This window comes from Triticum dicoccoides, chromosome 3B, assembly GCF_002162155.2.
Source record: "Triticum dicoccoides isolate Atlit2015 ecotype Zavitan chromosome 3B, WEW_v2.0, whole genome shotgun sequence".
Lineage (NCBI taxonomy): Eukaryota > Viridiplantae > Streptophyta > Magnoliopsida > Poales > Poaceae > Triticum > Triticum dicoccoides.
Window position 1 is genome coordinate 653,024,115 of NC_041385.1, and position 8,744 is coordinate 653,032,858.

Genomic DNA, 8,744 nt, shown 5'->3' on the forward strand with positions numbered 1-8,744 from the left:
GTAGTCGAACTGGTCAGCAGTAGCGTCGGTCTCGTAGTCTACCGGAGAGGAGAGGGGGAAGAAATAATGAATACAGAGCAAACAAAGCATCACAAAATATAACAAGGCAATACGCGGTGTTCGGTGTGCCCTAACGCGGTAGTAGGTGATACCGGTGAAGGGGGGAAAACATCCGGAAAAGTATTCCCGGTGTTTCGTGTTTTCTGACAGATGAACCGGAGGGGGAAAGTTGCGGGTTTGATATGTTAGGGGTGTGTGGTGGACGAACGGGCTACGTATCCGGGTTCGTCTCATCGTTCTGAGCAACTTTCATGTAGAAAACATTTTCATCCAAGTTACGGATTATTTTCTATGAATTTTCTAAGGTTTAAACAATTTTCTAGAATTATCTTAATTATTTAAAACAACATTATCCCGAACAGTGCGGCGGTGACGTCAGCATAATGTCAAGATGAAGTCAGCAGGTCAACTAACCGATTGGCCAGGTCAAACCTGACATGTGGGGTCACCGGGACCCACATGTCAGCCTCTGTTAGTACTAAACGGAGTTAAAATTAATCTAACTACTCAATTAGATGGTGGGCCCTACTAGTCAGTGGTTACATAGTGTTTTAATTAGCTAATTAACTAATTAACATATTTTCTTTTTAAAATAAAATTCGTTTATTTAGGCGGGACCCACGTGTCATAGACAAAGGGCCTGCCCAATCAGCGTTGACCCTTGTTAAATGGTCAACTAGAGCCCTGGGGCCCGCAGGCAGTGGCACATAGGCGGGGCCCACGGTGTCAGGTCAGCGGCGCCACCGGAGTTGCTCCGGCGGGCCTGCGCGCGGCGGCTGAACCCCGGCGATCGCCGGAATCACGCTGTAGTGCCCTGTTTTGCGCGTTCTTGGTCACGTTCGAACGGGCAGGACGCGTCGCGTCGATCTGTGGCATCGGTTGGTGCGGGCGCAACCGGAATCGTGGTCGGCGACGAGGTCCGCGGTGGCGAGTTTTCGGGCGACGACGCAAACGGCGATGTAGCCCACAGTAGTTCAATCTAAAGCTTCGGGCATGCTCTACGCGCGTGCGAGGACAACGCACACGGGCCCTTGACCAAAAGGTCACCGGAGACGCGCCGGTGACCAAACGAGGCGGCGGTGGTTCGGGCTTCGTTGGGGTAGTGGCTACGGGCGGCTAGAGAGGGCAGGTGACGGCGCGTTCGACACAGAAGCTCACCGCGGGAGTGTGGGGTCTAGGCAGAGGGCTCGGGGAGGTCCGGTGGAGCAGCGGGATGAGGAGGACGGTAGCGAACGGCGCGGCGCCGGCGGCGTTCGCCAAGGTCGACGCAGAGGCAGGGGCGTCGCGGCGAGAGGGGCTCCGGGGAGGAGGGCGAGGGGCAGCGCCGAGATGGGCGTCTGCTTCCGAGCGCGGGCGGCACGGTCGCCGGGGTCTGTGCCCCTCGATCTGGATCGGGGGGGCAGAGGGACCGAGAGAGACGTGGGGGCGGAATCGTGGGAGGAGTGGGGTGGATCGGGGCTAGGGTTTGTGGGTGGTGGGGGGGGATATGCGGGGAGAGATGGGCCGGCCGGGGTAGGCTGGCCGACTGGGCCGGCCAGTTGGCTAGCTGGGCCAGTTGGCTCAGTTGGCTAGGGGGGGGGTCTCTCTTTCATTTTATTTTCTATTTAAAACTTTGCTATTGTTTCTTTTATTATTTCTCTTTTCTGTTTTAATTCATTTTAAAATATTCAGGCACTTTCTAAAAATATGTTTTCTTTATTATAATTACCCTTGTAATATTCGGCACCCGCCGAACATTTTTGTTTCAACCTTTGAAAATGTTTGTTGTTTGACATATTTAGAATTTAAATTTTGAAATGGTTTCGAATCATCTCGAGGTTAGCAACAGTAACCGAGGTGACATGGCATGATTAGCGTGGGATTACTGTAGCATGATTATCCGGGCGTCACACCTCCTCCATACATATACCAGCCATTTTACCTCTATAGTTAATTGGGCCTCCCTCTTCCCCCACCACACACCGATAGTCAAGCGCTACAGGTAAGTATCCATGCCATAGAGACAAACTGCACATGTCCCATCTCATGTTCCAGTAGGACAGCCACACTATATCTTTGACGTGGGCACACAAAAATTCAATGGCACTCTTTATCGATCGCGTGCGTGCACACACACACATCATCCCTCTCTTCGATTCTATGGACACCTCAAGCCGATGATACCTCCACTCTCTTCTCGTGGATCGCCCCCTCTATATATATGTTATATCCAGGACTCTATTTCACACACATTGCATATGTTACATTTTTTGATTGACCCCCCCCCCCAAAAAAAACTCTCAAGAACCCACACACTATATTTCTCTAGGTTTGTATCTCTCTCACACAACCCCACATAGGTGGTGTACGTATACAAGAAGAGAATAGGTGCAACATGCACATACTCACGCTTTGTGCCCAGCCACACCCGCGCAGGTACACAGTGGAGCTCATTTCTTTATGAAATGGCAGCCCACATGCTAATTTGAACGCCTGTAGCGGTTGTTTACCTAGGGAGGTCGTGTACCACGCGTGCACGAAACAAATTTCGACTTGACGTGTTGCCACGTTATTTTTAAATAAAGTTATAGCGCTCAATGGCACGTACACAGAATATAAAACGATTTTTATGGAGAAAAAGGTAGTCCGCTCACTACATACAATGGAGCCTGCCTGCCTGGTTTGTCGCTCTTCAGAGTATCTCACACAAGGCTGCGGTGGCCTCTCTTTCTCTTACTATTGGTCACTGATCCGGCCGCATCCCGCCCGCCAGGGGAAAGGGAGTGCAGTGGCCTCTCTCTCTCTCACCGTTGGTCACTGGTCCGGCCGCATCTCGTCCGCCTGGGGAAAGGGAGGAAGTGTATCGTTTCTCATTCAACGGCGCCGAGGCAGCACGTCCCGATCTGCGGTACATGCAGTTCTCTCTGACCAAGCTCCGCGCGGCAGGGCCTACGCCACCTGCTCGCAGATTCCGCCCGCCGCCGCGCACCTAGTTACATCCCGACGACCTCCAGGTATCCCCTCCGGCCTTGCTCAACTGCCCGTCTTCCCACGTCGCTGCATGCGGATCTTCCATAGTTGTTTGCCCAAAACATAGCTCGTCCGGCGTACTTTCCATATTGCATTCTCGTCCTCACACCGTTTTAGACAAACACAACCATGTTGTTAGCTTCCCTTAGGACAAGGAATATGCTTCTTTTTTGTCGTCGCATGTGTCATCAACTGTTATTAGCCAGTAATTGTTTCCTTTCTACCTCTTTTTTGCAAACAGGGCTATCCATTTCACCTCGTTGCTATTGCGACCTTTTGGTGAACTGCACAAATCACTTTTTTCTTAAGAGTGTTTTTTGCAGTTGTACTAAAATGTCACACGGGCAACGTCTCTACATTTCAGTGCGACTGCACAAAGGGAGATTGGTTTTTCTCTATCCTCCTCATCCAACTCCGAGCCTAATCTTCTCCAACTAGTTAGTCTTAAGAGAGACTGCAAAGGTGACCGGCTTCTATTTGTGTGTTTATTGTTTCATCAGCAGTCCTCTATTATCGTAATCACACTTAATATCCTTGGAACAGGGATGCTCAGCTCTATTTTAGTGGAACTGCACAAAATGATCGGAATGTTGCATGCTTCAGATAGCTACTTTTTTTCCCAACATGCCTTGTTGATTTAGACAGAGCTGGGGGGACATTGCTACCAATGAAAGCATGGATCAATTTTAATTTAACACCTTCTCACAACTCTGTTTTCAGTTGTGATGTAATTATTAGCTATGATCTGCTAATAATTGGCATGCATTAGCAAGGGAGTTAGTTTTTTATTGTTTCCGAAAGAGCATCGATGGCAAGACACACGAAACAAAAGCTGAAAGCTCACACCATTGTACAATTTCATGTCGCTGGAAAATTATTTGTATAGTACGTCAATTATGTAAACAAATGATGGAAGCTTGATAGCATTGCCAGAAGCCTCTTCATCATCTGGGTCCATGTGCCATGCACAAAATTACACTCCTTCGTTCCTAAATATTTGTCTTTTTACAAATTACAAACGGGCATATTTTAGAGTGTAGATTCACTCATTTTGCTTCGTATGTGTACTCCCTCCGTTCCTAAATATGCTATTCGTCTTTCTAGAGATTTCAACAAGTGACTACATACGGAGCAAAATGAGTGAATCTACACTCTAAAATATGTCTATATACATCCGTATGTGCCATTCCATTTGAAATCTCCAAAAAGACAAATATTTGAGTAGTCACTCGTTGAAATCTCTAGAAAGACAAATACTCTGGAGTATATTTAAGAACCGAGGGGGTAGTGCACAACCGCATGGGAGACTCAGCCCGGTCGTTGCGCCGCATTAATAGTGGGTAATGAGCAGTCAAATCATAAGCCACACCTTTCCCACTATAAGTTGCTCTGAAGAAGCAACCATCAATACGCTCTTCTTTGAATCCGCTCATACTACTCCATCCGTCACTGTTTATACAGCGCGCTTCAGAAAAAAGAAAACAAATCTGCGGGACCAAGGCGACTAGCGATCGGCCTGAAAAATAGCATTGGTAGTTATAGCACGACGTCTATTACTAGAGGAATAATGCGTACACACATGCATGCAGTGCTTCCACCCTAGGTACACACATGCATGCACGTACTCCACTCCGTAGTAGTATAGAGTACATGGAGAGAAAATCGTGGACATGATTGCGGTTACGACGCCCTAATTAATTGAGCATTAAACCAAGCGCATCTAAAGTCTCTCTGGTGCTGGAAATGCATTGAGAGAAATGCATCATAATGAAGCGTGCCCGGTAAACTGTGACGGAGGGAGGAGTAGTATGAAGGTGCAAAACCAAGTACGCGTATGGCCAGTCGGTCAACGCACATCCTCTTGGCATATCACTGACATGTGGGACAGGAGTGTGAGCAAACTAATCTCAATTGACGGCAAAGAGCCAACCCGCCGTTCCTTGAGAGAGACGAGGAGCTAGAACACACAGACGGGCTCGCACGGAGGCCAAGATATATTCGAGCATGGTTGGTTGATCGATATCATTCATTACATGTTGGGCTGCCGTTTTCCGCCCTTCTCCGAAATAAACGTGTACTTTATCAGAGATAAAAAAATAAGAGTACAGACGCTACACCATGTGGTTCTAGTAGTAGTACTACTCGTACTACTACGCTTGGCTCTTCCCCTCTTCGTGAAGTCGAACAATGATGATACTCCACATATTGGGTACTACAGTGTATGCCTCTGATAATCTGACACCGAATGGACTGATGCATGTCCACCGAGGGTAGGTTGCATTAGTCAAAAGGCGTATGCGAGCTTCACCTTGTCCTGCAAGCTTCTCCTCGTTCTGCGAGTTGACGGGACACACCAAAAAGTAGTGCTAGTCCATACTCCCTCCTTTCCGGTTAATATGGCTTAATCTTTTTCGTGGGTAAATGAGAGAGCTTTATTCATATATAAGAATTCTTAGGACGATCAGCCAAGACACTAGTCGTTGGACTTCATAATACGCTCATTGCGCTCAATATATATATTTTCCTGTGTTTATACGGTCACTAGCTCACCATGACTGAGTATGTGTATGCATGCACGTGTAGGTTGAGCACTTGAGCATGACCGTGTGTGTTCCCCGTGTGCTCGGACATGCATGCATGCATTAGGGCGTCGCGCGCGTTTTTGCGTCCATGTGTACGTGTGGCTGTTGCATACACGTAGGGGGAGTACGTGTAGGGGCCACTAACGAGCAGTCAAATCACACAGTAAGTTAGTCGGAAGAAGCAACCATCATTTCACTCTTGAATGACACGTACGCAATATAAAATGGTTGATATGGAGAGAAAAATAAAACCACTATATATACACTAGCAGGAGACTAAGCTACAAGCCTACTTTCTTAGGTTTCTCTCTTCACAAGCATAGAACGACGAGTCTGATCCCGCAGCTGAAGGAAGGGAACAATGTTCTGCGTAGACGCGGTCGACATCGGCGAGGAAGAAAACCCACAGTTGGTGCGTCCCAATCGGAGGTCATCGCGGTATGGGCCGATGCTGCGTCCCAACCGCCCTTCTAGCTACAGCCCGACGTCCCAGGTATAGTCCATCTTCCTTTTGGAGCCGGCTTGCTCCACTATCGTAGCTCCATCTCCATGTCGATCTTTCTCTACTTCTACCGGCTTCTACTTGTGATGAGTTTATGTCTCATGAACTAGTGCGAGCACTATTATTCTAATCACACTTCTTCAACATCTTTGCCATCAGGGATGCTCGGGTCGATTTTAGTGGAACTGCACAAAAGCATCGTATGATCCGAGGGTGCCAGCCGTCTTTCCTTCAACAAGTTCTAACTGGCCAGGAAATTAAATCATATTTAGGGTTTATGGTTTAAGTCATAGTGACCCCATCAGTAGTTTTTCTTTCGTACACGCTCTCACAACTTTTTTCTTTAGTTGTGAAGTAAATATTGGCTATGATCTGTGAATCATTGAGATGCATCAGCATGCATGTTAGTTTTCCTTTGTATTTGATGGAATGTTGTAACGGGGCAACCTTGGAATAGGAATGAAAATGGAGTGGAAAGTTTCCGTTTTTCTGGAGAAAAAATGGAAACAGAGAGAAACCAACGTTTTGTTTTGTTGGATCGCGCCATCGAGCAAAACCAACATTTAAATCAAGTCTGTTGTGTTCGTGTCTCACCCTCCTCCACGGCTCGACCCCACACGGTCGCTCGGCATGCCACTCACCGCAAACCGAGTAGTATACGATAACTTTCCCGCCTGCTTGTCGATGGACCGCGCCATGGAGTACTAGCACTACTGGAAGAGATTGATGAGTTGGGGGAGGACAACTAGCTGTAGCACGGGCTCCCAAGAACTTTTTACATGCATGTTGTAGCCGGCTATTGCGACCTTTGAACGCAGAGCAGCCGCGTGCACCCAGAAGCGGCACGGGCGACGCTCTCTCGGCCGGCGCGCCGCTTCAATGCCGGCGCCAGTGAGAGGTCGCGTCCGCTCTGGCCGGGCATGAATGCGGCACTGACCGTTTCGGGCGGGAAGCACGCACGGGTGATGAAGAGGGTTCAGGTTGGTCAGGACCGGCCGTGGCAGCGGTCCGGACGTGTGCAAACAAGAGATGTTGTACTTGCTGCGTATATAATTAACAACATAAATAATGTGCCAGTTTGACAAATATGATTGGAGATCGAGATGAAAATGGAATTTTATGTAGTAAACATGCATATGTATGTCTATGTCTATGTGTGTGATGGAATTTTATGTAGTAAACATGGATATGCATGTCTATGTCTATGTGTGTGTGCGCGACGACTCTCGCAAACTGGAAGCAGGGGTGTGTTTTTGATCGAGTTTTCTTTCTTGGTACGTTAGAAAATCAGTTTGCCTAATTCACATCTACTGATGTTATTTAAGGATATCACATTTAAGCACCCCCAAGTATATAATGTACGGCAACAAGAAACAAAAAAACTAGGACAAACAAATAGACCACAAACAGAGTGGACATCAACTTAGATGTGACATAACTATGTCACATCTAGAGGTGTTCTAGACAGACCCTTAAAAAATTGTCCGCTAGTTTTCGTTTCTTTTTTCCGAGAACGCGCGTATTTTATTTAAAACCACTGCCATCTAGGTCAGTAAGTCATCTTAGGTTATGCACCGTGACCAAGGAGGAGGGTAAAACGAGAGACATTAATGTTTATTTGCTAACTAATAGCATTGCATGCAATGAACTAACCACTGCATATCATGTTTGTAGTCTCAACTCATTAAAAGCATGCACACCCCTCATCTTTTATTGGTTGATATGTCAAGAAACAAGAAACGAGATAGAAGTTGATGCACCGTGCCTAAGTGTTTTCGGATTATTTGGTTTTCATAAGATGACTTACACACCTAGACGGAAGGATTCCACTAGGTAGATAAGTCCTTGTAGAGATTCCACTAGGTGAACTATATACATAACAAAATGAATGAATCTACACTTAAAATGCATCTATATACATCCGCATGTGGTTCATGGTGAAATCTCTACAAAGACTTATATTTAGGAATGAAGGAAGTACTAGTATCACTACTGGAAACTGGGAATTTGCCATCAGCCAGCTCTTTGCCATCTGCCAGCTGATGGCAAAGAATGTCTTTGCCATCTCCTTACAAAAAACAAATGGCAAAGAACTGACAGACGGCAAAGAACATGGTTGCCATCAGCCAATTCTTTGCCATCTTCTAGTGGATGGCAAATAATCTTTGCCATCTGCCAGCAGATGGCAAAGAGGTGGATAGGGGTCCAGTGCTGTAACGGCCTATCAACCCACCTCTTTGCCATCTGCCAGCAGATGGCAAAGAATCTTTTCCGTTTGTTGGCAGATGGCAAAGAAGTGGGTGGGGCCCAATGGATGACGGCGCTGTAACGGCCCAGTAGCCCCACCTCTTTGCCATCTGCCAGCCGCTGGCTGATGGCAAAGATATGGGCCTTTGCCATCCGCTGGCTGATGGCAAAGAGGTCGGAGAATCTCCTCCCCTCTCTTCTTCTAAAAAAAATTCTCCTCCCCTCTCTCCCAGCCCGGCCCCACCCCTCTCTCTCTCTCCCCACCTCACCCACCCACCACTTGTCTAAACAAAACCCAACCCCAAACCGCACCCGCGCGCCCCAGCCGCCGGACGACCCCAACA